General features: G+C 43.1%; 1 long non-coding RNA gene across 1 annotated transcript in view; it reads right to left on the bottom strand.

The window, feature by feature from the left end:
• Positions 1–1,924: 1,924 nt before the first annotated feature.
• LOC141581671 (uncharacterized) overlaps positions 1,925–25,419 on the bottom strand; it is a 57,380-nt gene continuing 33,885 nt past the window's right edge. The window contains exons 4-5 of the long non-coding RNA XR_012514453.1: positions 3,035–3,156; positions 1,925–2,425 (exon numbers count right to left, since the gene is read on the bottom strand). This is a non-coding gene — a long non-coding RNA (uncharacterized LOC141581671). The remainder of the gene's footprint in view (positions 2,426–3,034; positions 3,157–25,419) is intronic.

Below are 25,419 nucleotides of genomic sequence, written 5' to 3'. Positions count from 1 at the left end.
ATGGTCATCTGAGACATGCTTTCAAACAGAGATCTCTGTTCTTGGCACGAAGGTTAAGGTTAGCGAAAAAAAGTCCCACCTCTTCCCCCGAATGTTCAATCTCGCCCCTCTGTCTTCCCAAGGAAAGATTTTAGCAGTGATCACAGTGGTTTATCTTCATGACATGGGCAGAGTTCCATGAGTTCTGTGACTCAGTGACACTCTGAGGGACCCATGACCGTGAGGCGAACTTGGAACAAACTCATTGTTGGCAGAAGCTGTCCACTGCCCCCATTCTTTGCTCTGGCAAAAATAGATATCAATGGTAGCTTAGGAAGGAGCCACAGTGGGGAAGAGGCTGTTGTAAGAGAACCTTCTCTCACATTCTCCAACTCTTCCAATCCAAGCTTTGCTCCAGGGGACCACTTCACCCAGAAGTCCCGGCCGGAGCTCAGACTTTGACACTGTCACAGCTCCCAGCTTCACGGATGGGAGGGGGCGGGGAGCTGGGTTTCCTGCCAGGAAGGAAAGGAACTCTAGGCTCCTGCAGTCCCTTGTACTTACTGGGATGGTGTTCATGGCCTCTGCCCACTGAGCCTGCCAAAACATTCCCTCATAGCCAAGCCCAATCGCTCCCCATTCCCTTCTTCAAAAGAGGAGAAACCTCGCTGCAGCTACATAGACACTTGGTCAAGCTGCAATAATTAAAAAAAAGGAGGCAGCGAGGAGAGGGAGAGAAGAGCCGCTGGGGTCTGGTGATGGAACAAGTTGAGTTTGGAGCTGTAGAGTGGGAAACTATGGGATGGGCTGGATATACACAGGGGAGGATGCCTCCTTGAAGTAGGCTTCAGACTATGTATATGGATCCCCTTTGGGTTTTAGGATCGTTAGTGAAAGATCAGAGTTATCTTGAAATTTCTTTTGTTTGTAGGACTGCATGTTTGGCTGCTCCATGAAGGTCCAGGCTGTGTAAAGGTCACACGTGTAAGTGGATTATGGGCTCATTCATCTCTACAGGGCAAGCCTGGAGAAGTTTTTCCTTGACTCACTGCAAAGAGAAGTAAAAGGCTGAGGAAGGCATCGGACGGTGGGTGTCTCACATGGGTGATGGTGAAGAGTGGAGGCGTCTGCGTTTGATATATATATTTTTTTTTCTATAAAGACAGGGTTTCACCATGTTGATCAGGCTGGTCTCGAACTCCCGACCTCAGGTGATCCGCCCGCCTTAGCCTCCAAAGTGCTTTGATTACAGGCGTGAGCCAACACGCCTGGCCAATGCACTGCGTTTGATATTGACTTTTTTTTCTTCGGCCAGGGAGCCAGTATCCGGGTTGCCTGTTGCCCGGCAGCAGGGAGGGAACTTCATCTCACTGTGTCTCACGGTTGTCTCTGCTGTTGGCAACCGGATGTGGGAGGAACAGTGAAGAGACTACTAAAGTTTAATGTCCTTTTTATGACCAACTTTTGTTGCTGGCACCTTCCTCTTGGAAAAAGACACTGATTTGTGACTGAACAATCCCTACACATGGAAATCAAATCATTCTTTCTGTGTCTTGGCTTATTTCTGTTTAGAGGAGCGGATGGCTTCCATAGGCTCTTCAGAAAATGGCTGCAACGGATCGGAGTAAAAAAACTTAAAGTTTTTATTTCTGTCTCTTTCTCCCCACAGAGGAGTTTGAAATTCTTGCTTCAGGCCATATGGAGTGGATATTCCTTCCAGAAGGAAATTATAGACTGCTCTCTGTTTCTACTCAACTGCTTTTCACTTACTAAGTGGACTCTTTGAAGCAGCCTTTTATTTACCTCAGATTCTGACATGAATAATTGTTTAATTGCCTTTCAGCCTACACAAGATAAGGAACCATGTCTCAAAAATTGTATAATTCTCTTAACTAAACAATAGTCGAGCTGTCCAGAGTAGTTTTCAAAGAAAGAAAGGAATTCCTCACATATGTTAAGCATTTTATTCCCTTCAAAGTGCATTGCTCTGTATTATTTTGCTAAATTGGATAATGTATACGAAAGTATTGTGTAAATTACATCACATAATAAAAAAGTGAAATGTTATAACAATGATCGATTTAATCTTCCATGTGGGAAACTGAGGCATCACGGGGGTAAGTTACAACCCCAAATTGCAAGACTTAAACGGAGCCCAGATGGTGGTCCATCTTCTGCCTCTGGATGTGCCGTCTCCTCTGCAGAGGATGCTTCACCTTCTGGGGCCTTCCCCAGTAGAGGCCCAGGGTCACTTGCTAAAGGCTTCCTCAAGGGTGGGGCCGGAAGTGGGGCTGCAGGTGTGTGCCTTGAAACTCCCATGGGCCCTGCTGGCTCCTTTCAAAGGCTTTGGGCATAGCAACTTGCCTTTCCATCTTGTTCAGTCGTCACCAATCAGCCGTCTGCAGACTTTTCTCCCTCACGTTGTGGCAGAGGAATTGTACATTCTCTGGATTTTAAAAATATATAGGTTACTTTTTCTTCAAAAAAAAAAAAAAGTCTCTGAAATAAGCTCCCAATTCATTTGCATATTTTTAAAACATGTTAGCAAATTCTCATAATGGGATTTGCGTTTGTTAGAAGAAGTCTTGGGGCAGAAATCACAGAGAATGAGGCATGTGTCACTGCCCCACCCTTCAGTGGGTAGAGTCCACCCAGGGAGGCAGCAGGATACAAGGTCGAGAAGGACCCCCCCCTCGATACCTGAGAACCCCATGTGCAATGCAGAGCAGCCTGAGAGCAGGGGCAGGATACAGGAGGGGAGGGCACAGGAGGGTTTCAAATGCATCAAAAGACACAATCAACAGAGTGAAGAGGCAACCTATGGAGAATCAAAGAAAATATTTGCAAATCATGTATCTGATAAAGGATTGATATCCAGAATATATAAGGAACTCCCGGCCAAGCACAGTGGCTCATGCTTGTAATCCCAACACTTTGGGAGGCAGAGATGGAAAGATTGCTTAAAGCAAGGAGTTCAAGACCAGCCTGGGAAACAAAGCAGGACTCCGTCTCTACAAGAAGGAAAAAAGAATTAGCTGGATGTGATAGTGCACACCTGTAATCCCAGCTACTTGGGAGGCTGAGGCAAGGAGAATCGCTTGAGCCCAGGAGTTTGGAGGCTGTAGTAAGCTCTGATCTCACCACTGCACTCCAGCTGAGGTGATACAGTGAGACCTCCTTTCTTACAAAAAAAAAAAAAAAAAAAAAAAAAAAAAAAAATTTAGAAAATAAGGCTCCTGTAACTCCACAACAAAAATCAGTCCAAATAAAAAATGAGCAAAGGACTTGAACAGACATTTATCCAAAGATGATAAGTATACAAACGGTCAATAAGCACATGAAAAGATGCTCAGCACCACTAATCCATCATTAGGAATATGCAAATCAAAACCACAATGAGACACCACTTCACATTCATTAGGAAGGCTATTAATAAAAAAAAAAAATAGAAAATAACAAGTGTTGGATATGGAGAAACCAGAAGCCGGATGCATTGGGAATGGGCAGAATGTAAAAGGGTGCAGCCACTTTGGACGGCAATATGGTGGTGCCTCAAAAAATTAAACATAGAATTACCACGTCTCAGCAATTCTGAAGCAGCATTGTTCTCTGGGGTAAATACCTGAGGTTCGTCCTCTCATGCCCAGGAAATCGAGTATGCAGACACACTGGAAGTGGGTTGAGCAGCAGAGGTTTAATAGGCAAAAGAAAGAGAAAGGAAAACTGCTCTCTCTGTGAGAGGGGCACCCGAGTGGGGGTTCTGGCAGGGCAGAGTGTGCAGGGTTTTATGGACAGGCTTGAGGGGGTGGGGTCTGATTTACATAGGGCCTAAAGATTGGCTTGAGGGAAGCTGGCTGCCCCAGCCTAATCCTACTATGTGAATGAGCTATTTGTCCGGCTAGCCGTGTTGTCTGCTCACTACTGCACACGTGGTTGGTAAGGAAAAGGGAAGATGGAGCTGCTATTTTGAACAGGCCTGGTTCCCAGGTAGCCCCTTTCCTACTGGCACAACTGCCAGCCTTCAGCTGTGCAAGCTTCTGACCTGCCTTTCTATGTCTGCAGCTTGATTTTATCGGCTGCTCTTTGTTAGAAAAGAAAACAGACAGGCTTGAGTAGGTGCTTTTAGGGGGCTGCTTTTCATTAAAAGGAAAACCTTACTGAGGACTTCCTTACCCTCACTATCCGCCAAAATCATTTCCTTTTAACACCTGTATTATTTCCACTTCTGGGTATATACCCAAAAAAGTGAAAGTGATGACTCAGACAGTTGTACACCCATGTTCACAGCAGCATTATTCACAGTAGCCAAAAGGCGGACGCAACGCAAGGGCCCATCAACAGATAAATGGGTAAGTAAAATGGGGTCCGTATAACGGAAAATATTCCGCCTTAAAACAGAAGGAAATCCTGACACATGTGATCACGTGATTAAACTTGAAGACATTATGCTAAGTGAAATAAACCAGACGCAAAAGAACAAATACTGTACTGTAGACCAAAAATAAAATTCAAAGGCCCCCTAGTTATCCAAAAGGACCCCTCCTCTCAGCCAAGGACACTCTAAAGTTAACCTGAAGCACTTGTGGTTTCAGGCCATCACAGGAAGGGAGGGGGACATGCCTCATTATACCCTTCTCCCTCTCGGAATTCAGAAACAGCCAGCCAACATTAATGTCAACACAGACCTTGAGTCTGATAAAAAACATTTACAACTATTCTCTCTGGAGCCTGCTACTTGGAAGCTTTACCTGTAAGATAAAACCTTGGTCTCCACGAGGACATTTACCCAGACATTCCTTCTTTTTTTTTTTTTTTTTGAGATGAAGTCTTTCTCTGTCACCCAGGCTGGAGTGCAATGGCAGTATCTTGGCTCACTGCATGTTCGGCCTCCCATGTTCAAGTGATCCTCCAGCCTCAGCCTCCCAAATAGCTGGGATTCCAAGCATGCACTACCATGCCTGGCTAATTTTTGTATTTTTAGTAGAGATGGAGTTTCACCATGTTGGCCAGGCTGGTCTTAAACTCCTGGCCTCAAGTGATCCACCCACCTCCACCTCCCAGAGTGTGCTGGGTTTACAGGCGTGAGCCACTGTGCCTCACCAGGCATTCCTTTTTATGATAATAATGCTTTCAACTGATTGCCAATCAACAAATCTTTAAATCTACCTATGACTTAGAAGCGCCCCCCCGCCCCCTACCTTCCACTCCCACCTTGCTTTGACTTGTCCTGCCCTTCTAGATGGAACCAGTGTAAATTTTACATATATTGATTGATGTATTATGTCTTCCAAAAATGTATAAAAGCAAGCTGTATCTCCACCACCTAGGGTACACACCATCAGGACCTCCTGAGGCTGTATCGTGGGCATGTCTTTAAATTTTTTTTTTTTTGAGACAGAGTCTTGCTCTGTCACTCAGTATAGATGCAGTTGTGCGATCTCAGCTCACTACAACCTCCACCTCCCAGGCTCAAGTGATTCTTCTGCCTCAACTTCCTGAGTAGCTGGGATTACGGGCGCATGCCACCACATCAGGCTGATTTTTTGTATTTTTAATAGAGAAAGGGGTTTCATCATGTTGGCCAGGCTGGTCTCAAACCCCTGGCCTCAGGTGATCCACCAGCCTCGGCATCCCAAAGTGCTGGGATTACAGGTGTGAGCCACCACATCCAGCCAACCTTGGCAAAATAAGCTTTCTAAATTGATTGAGACCTGTCTCAGATACTTTGGGGTTCATGGTATGATTGCACTTATCTGTGGTGGAATATCATCGTAAACTCCACTACCTAGAGTGATTAAACTTATAGAGACAGAAAGCGGAAGGGTGGGTGCGGGGAGCTGGAAGAAAGGGAGTTAGGAGTTATTGGTTAGTGAAGACAGAGCTTCAGGGAAAACGGAAGCGTTCTGGAGATGGACCGTGGTGATGGTGCATGACAATGTGAATGTACCTAATACCACTGAGCTGTATGCTTCAAAATGGTTATGCTGGCCAATTTTACGTTATGTACATATTTATTTATTTGTTTGTCTTCATTTTATTTCAGATGGGGTCTTGTTTTTATTTTTTGTTTTTTTGAGTTGGAGTCTCACTCTGTCACCCAGGCTGGAGTGCAGTGGTGCGATCTCTGCTCACTGTAACCTCTGTCTCCCAGCTTCAAGGGATTCTCCTGCCTTCGCCTCCTGAGTAGCTGGGATTACAGGTGTGCACCCAGCTAATTTTTTGTATTTTTGGTAGAGACAGAGTTTCACAATGTTGGCCAGGCTGGTCTCGAACTCCTGACCTCAACTGATCCACCTACCTCAGCTTCCCAAAGTGCTGGCATTACAGGCATGAGCCACGGTGCCCAGCCAGAGACAGGGTCTTGTTCTGTCACTCAGACTGGAGTACAGTGGTGTCATCACAGCTCACTGCCATCTTAGTCAGACTCAAGCACTCCTGAGTAACCGAAACAACAGGTTACAGCTAATTTTTTTTTTTGGTAGAGATGAGATCGTTCTATGTTGCCTACGCTGTTCCCAAACTCAAAAGAGATCCTCCTGCTTTGGCCTCCCAAAGTGCTGGGATTACAGGTGTGAGCCACCACACTCAGCCTTCCTGTGTGTGTGTGTGTGCGTGTGTGTGTGTGTGTGTGTGTGTGTGTGTGTTTGTGTGACAATGTCTCACTCTGTTGCCCAGGCTGGAGTGCAAACATGCAATTATAGCTCACCACAACCATGAACACCTAGGCTCAAGTTATTCTCCTCCCCTCCTGCCTTGGCGTCCTGAGTAGCTGGATTATAGGCACCCACCACCATGCCTAGCTAATTATTTTTTTTAAAGTTTTTAGAGACGGAGTCTCCCTATGTTGCGTAGGCTGGTCTTGAACTCCTGGCCTCAAGCAATTCTCCTGCTTTGGCCTCCCAAAATACTGAGATTACAGGCATATGCCAGCTTTCTTTCTCTCTCTTTCTTTTTTTCTTTCTCTTTCTTTCTCTCTCTCTCTTCTTTCTCTCTCTCTCTCTCTCTCTCTCTCTCTCTCTCTCTCTCTCTCTTCTCTCTCTCTCCCTTTCTCTCTGTCTCTCTCTCTTTCCCCTTCTCTTTTGAGACGGGGTCTTGCTCGGTTTCCTAGGCTGGCGTGCAGTGGTACAATCATAGCTCAGAAATCACCGAGACTCAAGCGATCCTCTTGCTTCAACCTCTCAAAGCACTGGGATTACAGGCATGAGCCACTTCACCCAGCCCTACCGCACCTGGCCCTACCCTACCACAGTTTTTTTTAAACTTAAAGAAATGAAAGAAAAAGAAAGAACTTCTTAAAAAATGTGAAGGTCTGAGAAGAAAGGGAGGCATTGCAGTCCTCTACAAGGAGGACACCTTCTGCCGGCTGCTCCACCGAGGATGACGCCACTTAGAAGAGGAACCCATGCCTCTCCTCACCTCTGCAGGGTGTGAAGATCCCTCAAAGACCCTTTCCCAGTGGGAACGTGGCCTTGGAAGGATGAAGGAGGAGGTGTCTAGCTCCTCCCCCAGGGTCATCTATCTGAGAGTTCATCTCTTCTGTCCCAGCCAGATGGTACAGAGGGCAGACTGTGCCCATTGGGGACCATAAAGGGAATTCCCCCCGATTCACTTCACTCCTCCAGAGGGGAAGAAAAAACACACCCTGTGTATACAGAGGTGATACAGAGGGTGACATATTGCAGAAGTTGACCTCATCCCTTTATCCATTGGCTTGCAAGCTTTTTTTTAAGCCAACACAAGTGGTTTTATTTAAGGCCCCCCCTCCCCGTCAACACACACACACATGTTCTATACTCAATAGTTATTAAGGCCAACGATAAATTGTGCTAATTTCTTTGCTTCTTGCTGGACTACACCTTCCAATAATTCTTTCAGGAGAATTGATGGGTGGGACACTTTCTCAGATCTTACATGTCCAAAAATATCTAATTTTACCCCTCACGCTCGAATGGTGGCTTGATTAGGTAGAGAATTCAAGAGTGACTACTCCCCTGTCGTCTTGCACTGGGTGCTGCTGGTGAAGTGTGGCATTAGACTGTTCACATGCCGTAGCAGGTGACCTGCTTTTTCTCTCTCAGAGATTTTAGGAGTTTTTCTTTATCCTTGATGTTCTGACCTCTTCCTCTAATCTACAGGGAGAGATTTGTTTCATTAAAAAAGAATGTATCCCACTTTATCCTCCAGGGAACTTTCAATTTGAGAACTTCAGTTTTAGGAAATTCTTCTCTGTAATTTCTTTGTTAGTTCTGCTCCCTCTTCTCAATTTTTTTCCTACAGGAACCCCTAGAAGAGGGTTTTTTGACCTCCTGTGTCCAGAGTCCATATTTCTTACTTTTCGTTCTTCCATCCTGTTTCTTTATCCCTGCATGCTGCTTTCTGGGAGATTCCCCTTCATGCGCTTGGACTCATTTGGATATTTGGCCATCTTGTTTAGGTGTCTTTATTTTTTTATATTTATTTATTTATTTATTTATTTATTTATTGAGACAGAGTCTCACTCTTGTCGCTCAGGCTGGAGTACAGAGGTGCCATCTCATCTCACTGCAACCTCTGCCTCCCAGGTTCAAGGGATTCCTCTGTCTCAGCCTCCCAAATAGCTGGGATTACAGGTGTCCGCCACCACACCTGGCTAATTTTTTGCAACTTTAGTAGAGACCGGATTTCACCATGTTGGCCAGGCTAGTCTGGAACTCCTGACCTCAGGTGATCTGTCTGCCTCAGCCTCCCAAAGTGCTGGGATTATAGGCGTGAGTCACTGTACCCAGCCAGGTTTCTTTATTAACAGTGACATAGACTAATTCCATTTGCACTGACTACTGACAGGAGAGGTGGATGCCGCCACTTCGTTCTGTGCTCCACTCCATTCACAGTGACACCAGGGGGAACGAGTCCACCATGGAGGCTCTGTCCTTCCCTTCCCAAATAAGCCCGCTGCCTCTCGTACCTAAGCCACCCAGCTCCTTGATTCCAACCACCAGGTGGGACAAATGTCTGGTGGCACTGTCCCTTCTGCAGCAGGACTCTCTTACACACACCTCACCCTATGGTTTTTTTTGTTTTTATTCCTCTGGTTCTTTTGGTCTTTCAGGGATATTCAGTTTCTGAAAACCCACTTCCCAAAAATCTCCCTTCTAGTTTTCTGAGTATTGTTACTTTCATTTGTTTGTTTGTTTGTTTGTTTGTTTTTTTGAGACTCACTCTGTTGCCCAGTCTGGAGTGCAGTGGTGCGATCTTGGCTCACTGCAACCTCTGTCAGTTGGGTTCAGCAATTCTCCTGCCTCAGCCTCCTGGGTAACTGGAATTACAGGTGCGTACCACCATGCCTGGCTTATTTTTGTATTTTCACTAGGGACGGGGCTTCAACATGTTAGCCAGGCTGGTCTTGAACTTCTAACCTCAAGTGATCCCCCCACCTCGGCCACCCGAAGTCCTGGGATTATAGGCATGAGCCACTGCACCAGCCTATTAACACGTTTTTCCTACTATGTCTGAAAATCTAGTGCTGAGGGGAAGGCAGTAGTATGTGTCTGGGCCACCATTTTGAAAAAGGAAAGCTTCAAATAAAAATCTTAGAAGTTTAAGGTGTAAACGAGAGACAGCAGAGCACTTTAGTTGAAGCAGAGGTGGAGACCCTAGAGGTCTGCTTCCCGTCTCCCTCCCAGTGGCCTGCGAGGAGGCTGCAAGGAACACCCAAGGCTCTATGCAGCCTTGCATGAAACCACTCACCCACATTATCACTGTGGCTTCATGTCGGCAGCACAATAGTTTTGATAGTTGGCACCAGCATCCTGATAGCCCGATCCCTCCAACAGTGACAGACCACTTCTTTAAATTTAGACATTTTGGACTCTTTCAGGACTTTCCTTGAAATTTCAATGTTTTGGTCTGAGAGTTCACTTGCAAAGGACTGTCATAAGAAGGAGGCCGTTGGCTTGAGGCTGTGCAGGTACTTTGAGTTCTTGTGCAATGAACTGCATTCCAACTTGGGATATAAACAAATGAGAACCTAACCTACCAGTGTATTTTTTGTAACAGCTGGTCTCAGCCAATCACAAGCAGCCAAGCTTCAGCCATTCACAGGTGGTCAGCCGATCAGATCATGTCCAAACAAGGCAAATTCCCAGCGTAACCAGTCAAGTTATGTCTGCACTTTACCTCTGCATTCAGCCTATAAAAGCCACAGCTCATGCTAGCTTGGAGCCCTGTGAAACTCTTGTGGTTCTAAGAGCTGCCTGATTCATGAATCATTTTTGCTCAAGTCGATTCTGTTAAATTTGCTTTCTGTAAAGTTTTTCTTTTAACAGAACTGACATTCTCTGAACTCAATAAATTATCATGCCATTGCTGGCTCTGTTTATCAAATCTGATTATTTTCCCAGGTGCTCTCTGTTGACTTAGCAAGGTGGATCTTCATACCATCCCAAACCATAGTCTTTTCGTATGTAGTGAATATACTGGCTGTGAGTTCCACCTATGTAAGAGGTGTTTTTTAATTACTTTATATGGAACTCTCCAGTTGTGGATATGAGGTAAGAAACCCACTTGTCTTATCCACGGTGATGGATGGTTAAGTGCAAAGGATTGTTGATGTTTCGCTGTGTGTTCCTCTGTGTAAGCCTTTCTAGGGGCCTTTGAGATAACTTCAGTGATTTATGTCATCTCAAAACTTTTAAGATTTTATACTTCCTTCTCTCTTGGGTGTATTCCTGTGTAAGGCTGGCCTATGCATGACCCAACCTTAATTCAGATAACTTATCAGAGGTAGAAGATTATTTCTTTAGAGAAATAAGAAATCACCATACCAGACTAGTGATTTGAATAAGAGATTTAAACAGAATTTTTTTTTTTTTAATTCTTGAAAGTATTTCTTGTTGGACAGGGAAAATTTTTATGTGTCAAAAATTTATTTAAACTATGTGGCCATTAGCTGAAATAGAATAATAGATTATGTCAATTATTTTGTTAATTATTTTACATTTCAGAGTCCCATTTACATACACAACTTCCATATATACCGTAGAAAGTCTACTCAAGCCTCCAATTTTTCTAAATATTAGTTGATCTTTGTTAGCTGTGATCATCAAATGGATTTTAGGCAGTATTATTTGGCTGACTCTTGCTTCGAATCCAGCAAATCGAGCCGTTTGTTAGCTCGTCACGTATTCATTATCTATTCTCTTATCTGTGTTCTTTCCAGGCAGCCCACCACCTTCCACTGGAGGATCCATGAGATTCCAGGGAAGCTGACTTTATCAATGGAAGTAAAGGATGAGGTCCAGGCTAAGGCAATCAGGACCTTCCATTTCTTGGAACACAGATATTGGTTGTAGAGGGGGCACGTATCTTAAGGGGGTCCAATCAGAATGAATTTTTGGATTTTCCTTGGAAATACTAGGCAGGAATGGTCTCCTGCTTTCATGCTTCCCTTCTGGATTAGAATGAGGAAGTATACAGCCCTGAGAGCTGCTGGAAGCCATAGGGGATCTCAAAGGGAGTAAGCCTTCGAATTTGACCCCAAAAAGGGCAACATGAAGAGCTAGAAAGAAATAAGGTTTGTGGTGATGTTGTTGAGCTCCCTGATCAAGCCTTATCCAGAGTCAGTATTACCTGTGGCATTTTCGGTTGCTTGAACCCACAAATTCCCTTCATTGTTTAAACTATTTTGAGTGAAGCTGTCTGTTAGTTGCATTCTAACAAACACTTTATAGATGACATATTAATACACAACTTCACAGTTTAGAAATCATATTATCTTACTTCATTTTCACAACATCTCCACAGAGTTATTTAGAAAAGCTGTTATTCCTCTTGTTTTATATGAAAAAAGGGACCGTGAAAGCATTGCCCTGAGTTAAACAGTAGGTTTAGGAGGGTGGAAGTGGAAGAAGAAAGTTATATGAGGACAGGAAGAATGTACTTATTTTAAAGTTGTACCCTCAGCAACTTTTATGGTACTTGTCAATTCAATGTAATAAAAATTTGTTGAACAAATAGATAAATCAAATAATAGAGCTGTAATGGTAAAAAGAATAATGGGCTTAGTTACAATTATTCATTCACTTTTTTCAACAAATATTTATCAAATGCCTATGTAGAGGTATGAGGCTCAGTGTTCAAAATAAATATTAATTTGTCCCAGTATGTCTAGTGGTAAAAGAAAAAGAAAATTGATATTTCTAATCTTCTGATGTGGTTTTCAAAGTTTCAGACAGCTAAACGATTATAGTATTTACCTATCAAGTCCTGCCGTGACTTGCTAGGGAGGGTCCTTATGTTTCAAATCCCTTTTCTTTTTCTTTCTCTCTCTCTCTCTCTTTTTTTTTTTTTTTTTGTGAGACAGAGCCTTGCTTTTGCCATCCAGGCTGGAGAGCAGTGGTGCAATCTTGGCACACTGCAACCTCCATCTCCCAGGTTCAAGTGATTCTCTTGCCTTGGCCTCCCAAGTAGATGGGATTACAGGTACCCGCCACCACACCTGGCTAATTTTTGTATTTTTAGTAGAGACGAGGTTTCACTATGTTGGCCAGGCTGATCTCAAACTCCTGACCTCAGGTGATCTGCCTGCCTCGGCCTCCCAAAGTTCTGGGATTACAGGCCTGAGCCACGACACCTGGCCGTTTCAAATCCCTTTTCTATTACATATATCCAGTTTCCACTGTGTTCACCTTGAGAATGGGGACCTCTCAGGTAGAAAGCCATGCCAGTTATTTCATGTTGTAAGTACTTGGTAGCATTGGAATACATCACAAATATTGAATTATATTCTTCTCAATGTCTAAGGCTCCCTCTGCCAGTATGTCAGGATATTCTTTCATTCAATTCTCTTGGGGACCACTGAGAGTTGAATTTTACTATTTTAGCACATATAATAGTAGATCAAAAATCTAGACTTCATGGGTGAGGCAATATATAGATTTGGGATTCTGTCGGATTGCAGAGTAAGAAGAAAGTAGAAGGAAGATTACCCTGTGGGAATAAGGCACCAACTAACTAAGCGGGCAGGGAAATAGCCTGAATTGTAGTTCCCTAGGGGTGGAATGGAAGAAGATACAACCAAGAAATGTGGCTCGTTATATCTAATAGAAACCTCAGAGAACTAGATCCCAAGAATCAATAGTTGAAAATTGTTTCAGGATTTAAAAACTCAGCAAGGTTCCATTTCCTCTTTTCAGCCCTGAGTATTGGAAAGAGCAAAAGCTTTTGAGTGAGACAGAACGGGGTTCAAATCCTAACTCCAACAATTTAGGCAAGTAACCTGCTCTCTGAGAGTCATTTTCCTTGTCTAGAAAATGGATAATATTGACCTTAATAGGGCCAGGCATATAGAAAATGATAGGTGTTATTTTGTACTTTTTATGTAAGTAGGACAAACTTAGAGTCATGAAAAAAATATGTTGTCACACTTATTTTTTGCTTTTCTTAGAAGAAAAAAGGCTATATCTTTAAAGTGTTCAGTAGCACAGAAAGAAGAAAATGAAGGGCACATTTTGTAGAATCAAGATTTTTCCCTCGAATTCAATCAGAGTCCCATAATGAGTTAATGAGGGTGGAACGCTGCTCTCTTCTGTCTCTCATTGCTGCATTTTCTAGCTTTCATCTGAGAGAATGAGGGAGGCTTTAGTTCACATACTTCAATACTGAGAATCTCCTTCAGGACCCTGAGCAAACCAACTAAAAAAGAGATGAATGACTAGATTATTCAGCAGATTCTTGGTATCCTTTCGGATACTTTGAGAACAGCTTCTTCACCCTTCACTCATAAATGTGGTGCTGTTCCCCTTGGGTGATTTCTCTCACCTTTGAAGTTGAGTCCCTTCAGCTGTCAATGGCATGATTTATTCACTTTCAGGGCCAATGGAAGAGGCACAAGGGTGGGAGGCTGTTAGCTCTCACCAGTGTCCTCTCTGGCCACTCTGGCAAAGGCCACCAAGTAACAGCACACTGAATTCCGGGGCAAGGAAGGCTCTGGTGTGGGTGGAGGCAGCTCTGAGCAGAGCCCAGAATGTTGGAACAAGAGTGAGGTGGCCTGGCTTGCTGCTTCTGACCTATCTCATCTGCACTACTCTAGTGAGAGAAAAAAATGGGGGAAAGCTTGCAAATATTGTGCAGTAGAGGTGGTAGTTTTATATAACTCTAACAAATTTGGCATGACATTCATGGAGACTCAAAGCAACCTAAGGAATGCATTTTTTTTTTTTAAGAAATACCTGATAACCTCTTTTTACTTTTTAATTTATTAAACTTGAATTTTGGTGGGTTTTTTTTTTTCTGACAGTATTAAGTCAATTCTGTGATATATATAAAGTATCACTGACATGCTCAGACAATACCTTTTTCCTACACAACCCCCAATGGCTCCCAAGTATGTGACTTAGGAACCTTCGTGAGCTCATCAGTCATTCAAATCAAGAAAATTTATAGCCGAGTACTCTCCCTTCTTGGGAGAACTCAAAATGTTGCACTTCCATGTCTCACTTCTTTCTCATTCTGAAGTTGAATTTAGTCATAATCATTATACTGCTATAACATTAGACACTTTTCAAAACATGTTTATTCACAACATTACAAGCAGAGATTTCACCGTGTTTGCTTTTTAGAGGAGAAAATTGTTCCAAGAAATTGACAAATTTTTGTTTAATCCATCCATTACAGTCTTGGATACTGATCAATTTATAGAATCACTGAGCCTAGAGAAGAAACCACACATATCAGCTTTAAGTTTCAAGTTAAGCTTGAGATAAATTCAATTTTTAAAAATGAAATTATAAGTGCATTGGAGGAAAATTTTAAAAAATACTGTTATGATTTGGGGGAAGGTAGAGAAAAACTATAACTGGGGATCCCAGGATAAAAGTCACAGTGGAAAAATATTTCTAGACTTAAGGGCTTCAAACACACAGACACATACACACACATTCAGAATTTCTGAATGGTAAAAAATATACTTTGATATATTTTGGAATTTATCAACCAAAAAGGCAAATGATACAATTTTGAAAAGGTAACATGTTTAATATAAAAAGAGTTCTTGCAGACCAATAAGGAAAAGGTGTCTCCATATATTAACAACAGATCTAAATAGCAAATTCACAGTAGAAAAAATAAGGATGGACAATAAACATAAAAAGTTTTAACCTTCCTGGTAACGAAATTTAAAATATTAAAACAATAAAATTCTCCAACCTGGTGGGGAAAAAATAAAATAGAATAACATATACAGTTTTTGTATACTCTAGTGAGAGAAAAAAATGTGGGAAAAAGACTTTGGGAAATAGGTAACTTCATGGAGAGCAGTTTGGCGTTATGTATCAAAATCCTTGAAAACGGGCGTAACATCTGATCCAGGTTAGGGATGAGTGATCAGCCAGTAATTGGGTAAGTTGCCAAAGATACAAATGCAAAAATGTAAATGGCAGTATTTTTATTTGTGATTATGAAAAATGAGCAATAATTTAAAATATTGGTAATATGGGGTCATAGATGTCATCATTAAGCCATAAAAGGAAAGGCTACCAAATACAGTACCATGAATAGTTTGATGAAATTTTATTTAAGAAAAATGCACACATATTAATAAATACACACATTAAATATATATCCTAGTGTACATATAAATAATATATTTTAGTATGTGTGCGTGTGTATGCGTGTATATCTCTGGAGAGAGAGAGAAACAGTGCCAGTCTTGGTTCTCAGTGCTTTACGTATAATAATTCATTTAATTCTTCCTACAACCCCAAGAAGTTAGTGCTATAATAAACTCCATTTCACAAATAAGGAAACTGAGGCAGAAAGAGGGAAGCACTTGCCTATAGTCACACAGCTAATGAGGCAAAGCCAGGACTGAAATCCAGATAGTGAGGCTCCTAAGTCTCCTGTCCTAAGCACCAACCTGGCCACCCTGGGTGACATAGTGAGCTCTATGCCCTCTGCTCCTCACGGACAGGCAAAGGCTTGGGGACATACACTAACCGGTATTCAGTGCTTACCTCTGGGTGGTAAGATGATAGAGGGAGCTTCTGTTTATTATTTGAAAAAATTAAATGAATACTTTCTGATTTTTCTGCACTTACAAATCACTTAGTGGTAAAGTGAAACAAGTGTTGTTTTTTTTTTTTTTTTTTTTTTTTTTTTCACTACAAAATTTAGAAAACATGGATTTTTGCCCTTGTTCCACTGCTTTGGTAACTTACAGGCCGAAATCAGATTAAGGGAGGGCTGGCTCAGCTTTCCCCACTCCATCTCTCTGCTAAGCCCTTGATTGTGAAGCCTCACAAAGACACAAAATGTGTGTAGGGGGTTTGCTTTTTTGTTTTCATTTTATTTCTTTCTGAACATTCTGTGCCTGTCAGTTTTTTCTACTAAAGGAATTACTGCATTAGGCCCAGCATTCCAGAGCCCTGACGTGCAGGCCGGGCGTTCAGGCCGCTCATGTGAGGGGCCTCCCTCTCTGACTGTTATCGGCCAGGCATTGCCAAGTTTCTTGTTATTTCTGCTCAGTGTTTTTTTCAAAATTGTGGAGGATCTTCATGTGAGGAAAATTCTTCTTATTTATTTATTTATTTTTTTTCTGAAAAATCGTTTTGGCTCTTGTGATTTAACAACTACCAAGGGGACTAGAAATAGGACAGTGTTTCCTGCTATTAAAGAAATGGAAGTTTCAAAAGAGAACACAGATTTCTGAAAATCTGTGTCAGCTTGGTCGACTCTGAGGTGGACCTGTTTAGACTCTTCAGCACCATGGTGGTGGTGACGGTCATGACGACAGCTGTCACAATTTTTTGGGGGCTGGCCCTGTGCTTTGCCTTGTACAAAGTGCTTTCCACACATTGTTTTTATTGACTGTTCCTAGCTTGCATGGGAAGGTGGTAAGGGTATCCCCACGTTTTGCAGAGCCCAGTGGTTTTCTGGCTGCCATGGAGTCACAGAGCTCCGAAGTGGAAGTGCTGGGATCTTAACTCAGGTCTGTCCAAGTTCAAAGTGTGCGCCTGACCATGCAGTTCCAGTCTAAGACCAGAGGTAACTGCTGACTATGGAGAATGAGTGTCCACTTCCCACTCCCTCATCTACCCTGGAAAGCATCAGGGCCAAGGGGCTCAATCAGCGTTTGTGGGATGAATGAATGACTGGGACTGGGTGAATGAATGCATGAACACAGCCTCCACCAACATGCCAAAGGGTGTGAACAATAGAAAAAAGGCCATTGTGCAAAGTTCTTTTTAAAAATTTAAGGCAAGGATTTGATGGAGGAAGAGTCTGGGTTTAGGGTGAGTTTATTCTCTTTTGGTCTGGATTCTTTTAAATGGGGAAGGGGATACTTTAAGTTCTGGAGAGAGGTGGCTGCTGAGGGTTGCCTAGAGAAGAGAGAATGACTTACTCTAAACTCCAGTGTGGCTTCTAGAGCAAGGAGTGGCAAACTTTCTTTGGAAAAGGCTAGGCATAAATATTTCAGGCTTTAAGGTCCAGAGAGTCTCTGCTGCAACTCTTCAGCCTTGCTTTTTGTAGAATGGAAGCAGCCACATGTAAACAAATGGATGTGGCTCTGTTTCAATAAAACTTTATTTAAAGATTTTGAAATGTGAGCTTACTTTGTATTATTTTTCCATGTCACAAAATTATTACTTTTTTTGTTTTTGTTTTTTCAACTATTTGACAATACTACCCAAAAATGAGCTACAGATTCAATGCGATCTCTAAAAACGTAAAAAACATTCTCAATCATGGTCATACAAAATAGGCAGTAGGCTGGATTTAGCTAGTGGACCGTACTTTTCCCATCACTGTTCTACAGTTGACAGATGTGAAGAGGGAAGCTTTTTATCTTTTCCATCTTGGCAGCTCAGCTGCCTTGGGGTAGGAAGGGGTTCATGAAAAGTGCTTCTTCATTGCACCAGCTGTGTGGCTGGGCAAGTTACAAGTTACTGGCATTCTGTGTGCCTCTATTTCCCCTTCTATAAAATGAGAATATAAATAGTTCCTAGTTTGGAGGAGCACATAGAATCATCCATTGCAGGCACTTAGAACCATGTCTGACATGGGGAAATCCTCACTAAATATCAGCCATTCTTGTTATGGTGGTTGTGGTTGATGCTGTCTGTCAATGGGGTGCAGAAAGACTTGAAATCCCAAGAATAATTTGGCCCTTTTTTTCCAGGAGCAACAGTGATTTTGACAGTATTATAGGATTCCCTGGTTTCATCCCTTGCCTTCTCCAATCTGCCCATTTTAGGGAAATAAATCGTTAGAGTTAGAGGGGCTCTCAGAGGTCTTCTAGTGCAACCCCACTTCTAACGTAAGAATCTTATCTGTAGACACCATTACTACATCCCTCTATTGTTTTGTTCTTTTATGAGATAGTCAGGTGCAGCCGCGGAAGGAGATGCAGGAGAGGCTCAGGAGGAAACAAAGCTGATTATACTTACAGGTCCTAGGGACAAGGGGCACACATGCCACCCTGGTCCATATAGGAAAGACACCAGGGTGGAGGTGCAGAAGACAGGAAGAGGGGGAGGTTTAAGCCATAACCTTTGCTGGGGCTTCCAGGGAAAGGCAAGGCAGGGCAGGGTGAATGGTTTTGGATGGGCTAGTCTGAATAATTCTGGCAGGCTTTGGGTTACAAAGAGGGGTCTCTGTTGCCTGGCACCTGCCTCGGATGATGTAGGCAGAGGAATCCTGGCCAGATACAGGAGGTCTGGCACTGCGTTGGTTAGTTTGCATATCAAAGGCATGCTTCAGTCTAAGTGCTTTATCTAAGAATCGGCTGGATCCAGGAGGGTCTGTCTCTCCCCAGCCAGCAAGGTTTTCTAAGATGCCAAAACATCACAATATACAGAAAATTTTACAGTCTTTACAACATACTCTTTCAAATGTGATTTTCACTGCATCCAACCTCTTTAAAAGTTCTAGATGAGCCCTCAGCTGTGTCCTGAACCTAACAAACACTCCTGTTCTTAGGCTTAGAGACCCTCCCTCCTGACTTTCTCCTACATATCTAGCTGTGCTCGTGTCTCCTTCCTAGGTCCTCCATCTTCTCCTCCAACACTTGTTGACCACTTGTAGCCAGCTTGGCTTTGAGGCCCTGCAGACCGGAAACAGGTCTTAGGCATCTTGGAGTCCCACACTGCTAGCCCATGGCAACATTCCATCAGTGTTTGCGGAATCGAATGGTACCCTGGTTTCCACACGTGTTCACATCGATAGACCCACTCTTCTCCGAAGTCACTTGGACCTCCTCCACACTCTCCATGTACCAGATGCTCCTAGCTGCTGCAACGTCCTAACCTACAATTGCCCCAGTGCCCCACAGCACTGAGCACCCCACCAGCAACTAAAGAGGTTTAACCGAAGTGCCAAAGCACATACGTATCCAGGATCAACTGACTGCCCTGGGAAGGTTTCCGCGTGACCCCTGCAACCAGCAGTGAGTGTTTACTTGGGCAGACAGGAAGCGGTGAACTCAGAGAATAACACAGTCAGAGCCCGATGAGGTAAGCAGAGGGAAGGAAGTAAAATTTTCCATTCTAGTTTAGCCATGACTAAAGTTGTCAGGAATCAGTGCAATAACTTCGAATTTGAACGTATTTGCATGAGTGGATCTCTCTGCAAATCTGGGCTTTTATTTTCCCATATGTTCCTACTTTAGCTTTCACAAGACTTTTTACAGTTACAATTGCAGAAAAAATGATCTGAGACATGTTCAGATCTATTTTGTTCATTTATTTAACAAACACTCAATAGTGCTTATTTATGCCAGGCACTGTTCTCAGAACTTTATATATAACCATGACTCAATGCTGCTTTTCATTCATTTATTCATTCATTCAATAAAAATAACTCTGATATCTTCTGTGAAGCCACATTGTACCAGGAATAAAAAGGCATAAGACGCCGTTTTCTTTTCTCATGGGCTTAGTGGGTGAGACAGACAAGTAAATCAATAACACAACGCTTATAGTACATGACGTGATAAGGGGACACACAGCATGTATAATTTGTCCTATGAGACGAGCAGGAAGGACACCAAAATTAGTCTCGAGTAGGTAATGTTGAAACTGTGTCTTAAAAGACGAGTGAGGGGCTGTGAAGATGGGCGGAAGCTGTGTCGCAGGAACAGCCTGTCCACAGCATCAAAGCCACCTGCACCCTCAGGGAGCCACAAGCCACATTCCACAAGCCTTAAGCAAAGGCTGTGTATCTGAGCATGAGGAAGGAGCTTAGACAGCTTGGGTGGCTATCACAAAGTGCCACCAACTTTGTGTCTTAGTCTGTTTCTGCTGCGATAACAGAATACCACCAACTGGGTACCCTATAATGAACAGAAATGTATTTGTCTGACAGTTCCAGAGGCTGGGAAGTCCAAGATCAAGTTGCCAGCATCTGGGAGAGGCTTCTTGCTGTATCATCCCATGGCAAAAGGTGAAAGGATTAGAGAGAACCGGACTGGCTTTTATAACAAATCCACTCTTTCCATAACACACCAGCTCCTGAGATAACGACATTCATCCACACATGAGGCAGCACCCCCAGGACCTCATCACCTCTCTTTAGACCTCATCTCTCAACACTGTTGCACTGGGGATTAAGTCTCCAGTCCATGGACTTTGCTTTGGATTTGTTGGACACATTCTAACCAGAGCAAGATGCAAGTTCAGTTTCCGTGGAGGGCTCTTTCCCTGGTTTGTAGACAGCTGCCTCCTGCTGTATCCTCATACGGTCTTTCCTCTGTAAGCCCACAAACTCTGGAGCCTTTCTCTTCTTATATGGACACCAGTCCTATGGGATTAGAGTCCCACCCTTATGACTGCATTTGACTTGACTGAGTTCTCTAAACTATATCCAAATACAGTCACATCCTGTGGTGCTGGGCGTTAGAACTTCAATATGTGAATTTCTCGAGGAATGGGGGACACAGGGAGGAGAGCTTGGGAGAGGGGAGACTAGTATGAAGGCTGCTGAGATGGTCCTGAGCAAAAGCGCAAAAGGCTAAGCAAAATCAATGGCAGTGGGGGTGGGACGGAACCAAGACATTCCTGAGATTCGTAGAAGGCAGAGTCGGCGGGTGGAGGCAGCCAGTTGGCTAGAAGGATTGAGGTGGAGGAACAGCAGACGAGGTTAGGGAGGAAGTGAGAGGGTGCAGTCTAGGATGCCCTCACAGCGCTGGATGGAGGGTTGGTGACGCCTCCCTGGGATGAGAAAGAGGAGAAAGAGCACATCGGACAGGAGGAAGATGATGAGTTGTGCCGGGGGGAATCATGTGGAGAGGAAGTTGTGTAGCTTGGTCGGAGAGTCTGGCAAGAAATCTGGCCTGGAGCTAGAGATTCAGACATCATCAGTTTATAAGTGGCCATCAGAGCCAAAGATTTGGAGAAAGTCACCCAGGGAAAGGGAAGGTGAACAAGGACAGAGCTCTGCTGCTCAGGAGAATGACTGGCCTGAAAGGAGGGACAAAGACCGGGAGAAGATGGGGAGCCGGCACTATTACTCGAAGGCCAGGCACTGAGCTAGATGCTGTGCGTGGGCAGTCACCTCACTGGACTCTTACAGAAGTCCCCTGATGCAGGCATCAAGCAAACACTTACATTGCACTTACGCTGTGCCGGACAATTCTTAGGAGTACTTCGTCACAGCGCCTCAAATCCTCACAAACATTACTCTTCACAGAAGCGGCAACTGAAGCACATAGGGGTGACGTGTTCAAGACCACAGAGCTAGACTCAAGACTCCAGCCCAGGTGGCAAGGCACAGGGTCTGAGCTCTGAACCGCGTTGCTATCCTGCCTCTCCTTCTATCACCCTAACTGTAGAGATGAGAAAATGAAGGACGAGAGCGTTTAGGACATTTGCTCAAGATGACACAGCTAGCAGATGTCAGAGTTAGATTTTAAACTCTAAGCCCTTCGCATCTTTCTCTACAACGTGCAAGTTCTTCACAAGCTAAGAAAAGAGAGAATTGAAGGGACAAGCATGGTCTAGTGAAATCAAAGCAGAAAGTGTTGATGAGGTTTCCTAACAAGGAGGTCACTGGAGACTTGGTCAGTTTCAGGAGGTGTGATGGACAGAAGTCAGGGCAGAAGTCTTGAGGAGTGAATGTCAGGCAAGGAATTTAGAGAATTTTTGGGGGTAAGTTTGACCGTAGAAGAAGAGAAATGGAAAGGTATTAAAAGGGAAAGTTAAAATGTTTAAAAAGTTATTTTTGTTTAAGACAAAAGAAACCTGTAGATATTTATAGGTTGAGAGAAAATCTGAAAATGGGGGTAGTGGTGGTGCCTAATTGATTTTTAATCTTTGTGAATCTAGTGAGGTTGAATCAAAAGTTCTGAACATGGACTTCGGACCTCCAAAGCTGAGAAACTGAGCCTGTAAGCTGGTGATGTCACCAAAACACAGTTTACCTTAATGGGAACCCGTGAGGATGGCAAAATCTTTATCTTGTCTTCTACCTATGGCCATAGCCACAGACTCACCCATGAGTGATTGCTTTGCTATCAAGTCTCTAAATCTGAGTGGGAACATTACAGCTAAACTGTTAATCTCACTTGTAGTGTAAATAGCTGTGAGGTACCTTACCCCAAATGCAAGGATTTAAATCCATGAGAAATGACTGCTGGTGAGAAGACAAATTGGTACAAACCTTTAGAAAAATAATGACACACGTTTCCAGAGCAATACACATTCTCATATCGCTTATCCAAGTAATTCCCTCTCTGAGGGAATTGGATACAGAAAAACAAAATCAAAGTCTGAAGATGTTTATTGCAGCATTGTTTACAAGGAAAAACCAGAAGCAATCCAAGTATTCAAGAGTAAAGAAATGTCTAGACAAACAATCAAACATACATTTGATGGAAAATAGCATAGTGATTTAAAATACTGTTCACAAAGAAAATGCCATTTTCACAACATTATATACCTCTGGTGTTAAATGCGCAAAGCAGAATAAAAATTCTACAGTATGAACACAACTGTGTAAACAGACCATCAATGTAAAAAAAGACTGAAAAGGTCTTCACCAGGACTGACTGCTTGCCTGGTTGGTACTTGGGTAATGAAAAGGACACTAAACATGAAAAGATCTCTCTAGCTCTCCGCTGTGTAACAATGGCTTACATTACGTTGAATACTGTTTATTTTTCTCTTCACTTTTTCACATCCTTCTCCGGTATTTTGGTAATGCATAAATTACCCATAAAGAAATGCAGGTGTTTTGCTGAAAATGCATCAAATGAAACCTCTAGACAATATGCCAAGAAACCATCTTTAAACTATTTTTATTATGCTCAACGTCATTTTTCTGTATAAAACAATGCACATTTATTTGGAAAATTGTAAAATTACAGAGCTGTGTATGGGTAAAGAAAAGTTTCATTTAATTCTTCTACTTAGATAAGTGTTAATATTTTATTGTGAAGGAGACAATTTTTTTCTGTTTTTCTCTTTTTTTGAGATGGAGTTTTACTCTTGTCACTCAGGCTGGAGTGCAGTGGGCGATCTTAGCTCACTGCAACCTCTGCCTCTCAGATTCAAGTGATTCTCCTACTTCAGTCTCCCGAGTAGCTGGGATTATAGGTATTTACCACCATACCCAGCTAATTTTTGTATTTTTAGTAGAGACAAGGTTTCACCATGTTGGCCAGACTGGTCTTGAACTTCTGACCTCACCCACCTTGGCCTCCCAAAGTACTGGGATTACAGGCATGAGCCACTGTGCTAGGGCAGGAAACAGATTTTGGTGGAAGGAACTGTTATGTTTATTTGAAACAAATGCATATAATTCTGATACAAAACCCCGATGTAACATCTTACCCCTCAATAAAGCCGTAGACTGTGTGGTGCAGGTTTAAGGGCAATCAACAGTTGTTGAGCTCGATCTATGTGAAGTTCATAGGGTGAGTTGTGGAGTTTGATCTATGTGGAATAGGGAGGGGAGCGGCTGGTGAGAGCTCTGTAGCTGACTTGCCCTCATTGACTTACTAATTGAAAGCAACTTTTGCAGCTCTTATTGTTGTTGAGTGTGTATTCCACCAGCAGATTGGAGACGTAGGCAAAATATGACTAGATTTCTGCCACATGTTTGGACATGGTGCCAGAAGACTAGTTCATGCTAATTCCTGCATTTCTTCCTGTTATTTAAGGACAGGGGCCATCCTCTATTCAACTCTGTATCTCCAGCAAAGCACTAAACACAGCAGATGCTCAATTAACATATGTTGAAGTAAACCAGAGGCTTGGGTTCAAATTCCTACTCTATCTATTAGCTAGATGCTCCCATACATTTCTTTGGCTTCAACCCCATCTTTGATCTAGGGACTTGCAAATCTCAATCACTGACCTCGCCTCTCCAAAACTCCAGACCCGGCTGACTGCTTGCCTCTGGGACTTTTCTATCTTGATGTTTCATACGAATGTAAGTTCATGCCCCCTTGAACTCACCACTATCCCTCCCCAAGCCCCTACTCTTCCTCCCGTGGACCCTCGCTTTGTTACTGGTCTCACCATCTGTTGGGGTACCCAAGCAAAAGACTAAGTGTCTCTCCCTGCTCTTTTTCATTTATTTGCTCATGAAATACTGCTGACTCTAACTCAAAAATGTTGAAACATCATCTCCATTTCCACAGCTGCTTTTTGTTCAGACCCTCATCATATGTTATCTGGATTATTACATCCATCTCCTAGTTTCTCTGCCTCTGATCTTCCTGTTTCAAAACATCTTCTACATGATCATAACCAAAGGTGTCTATCTGAACTCGGGCACAATTATATTACTTCGTTTCTTTAAAACATCCCAAGACTCCTCATTGTCTTAAGAATCCAAATTCCTAGACGACTCAGAGGGCCTGCAACAATCTGGCATCAATATCCCTTTCTAAACTCACCCCTCTTGACCCAAATGGGATAGTCTGCTCTAGTCACTTAAAAATCTCCCCCTTTCCCCAGATGGACCATAGCATCTCTCTTTGCATAGGATGGTACAGAATCTTCTCTCATCTCCTTATTGCTGCTGCTCCTTCATGTGGGAGCTGCCACTCTTATTCAAAGTCTAGCCCACATGTCACCTCCTTTGAGCACCCTTCTTGAGGCCTCTAAGAACCACTTATCTCCCATAGTGCTTAGTCCATACATCTACGGTAGCACTTATTGGGCCCTTGTGTAGGTGTGTGCGTGACCTCAGAGCTTAAGATGATCCCTGGTGCATAGTGATGACCCTGTTAATGTTTCGGACAAGAGTGAAGTCCTAAATAGGGCACGATAGATTTAACTGCTGGCACCAAGTGCCTGGTCTGTGAAAACAACCCCAGCCTCTGAGTCCTGTCTACCGTCTCAGCCCACCCCAGATCCATTCTCCATGCAGGGATCCTCAAAGTTCCCTTTGCAAGAAGATCTTCTGGATGCGTTTTTCTCAGGTAGAGCATCCTTCCTGCCCTACAAAAGACTGATTCAGTAT

The sequence above is a fragment of the Saimiri boliviensis genome, chromosome 16 (assembly GCF_048565385.1).
Source record: "Saimiri boliviensis isolate mSaiBol1 chromosome 16, mSaiBol1.pri, whole genome shotgun sequence".
Lineage (NCBI taxonomy): Eukaryota > Metazoa > Chordata > Mammalia > Primates > Cebidae > Saimiri > Saimiri boliviensis.
This window is presented reverse-complemented; position numbering and strand designations above follow the sequence as displayed.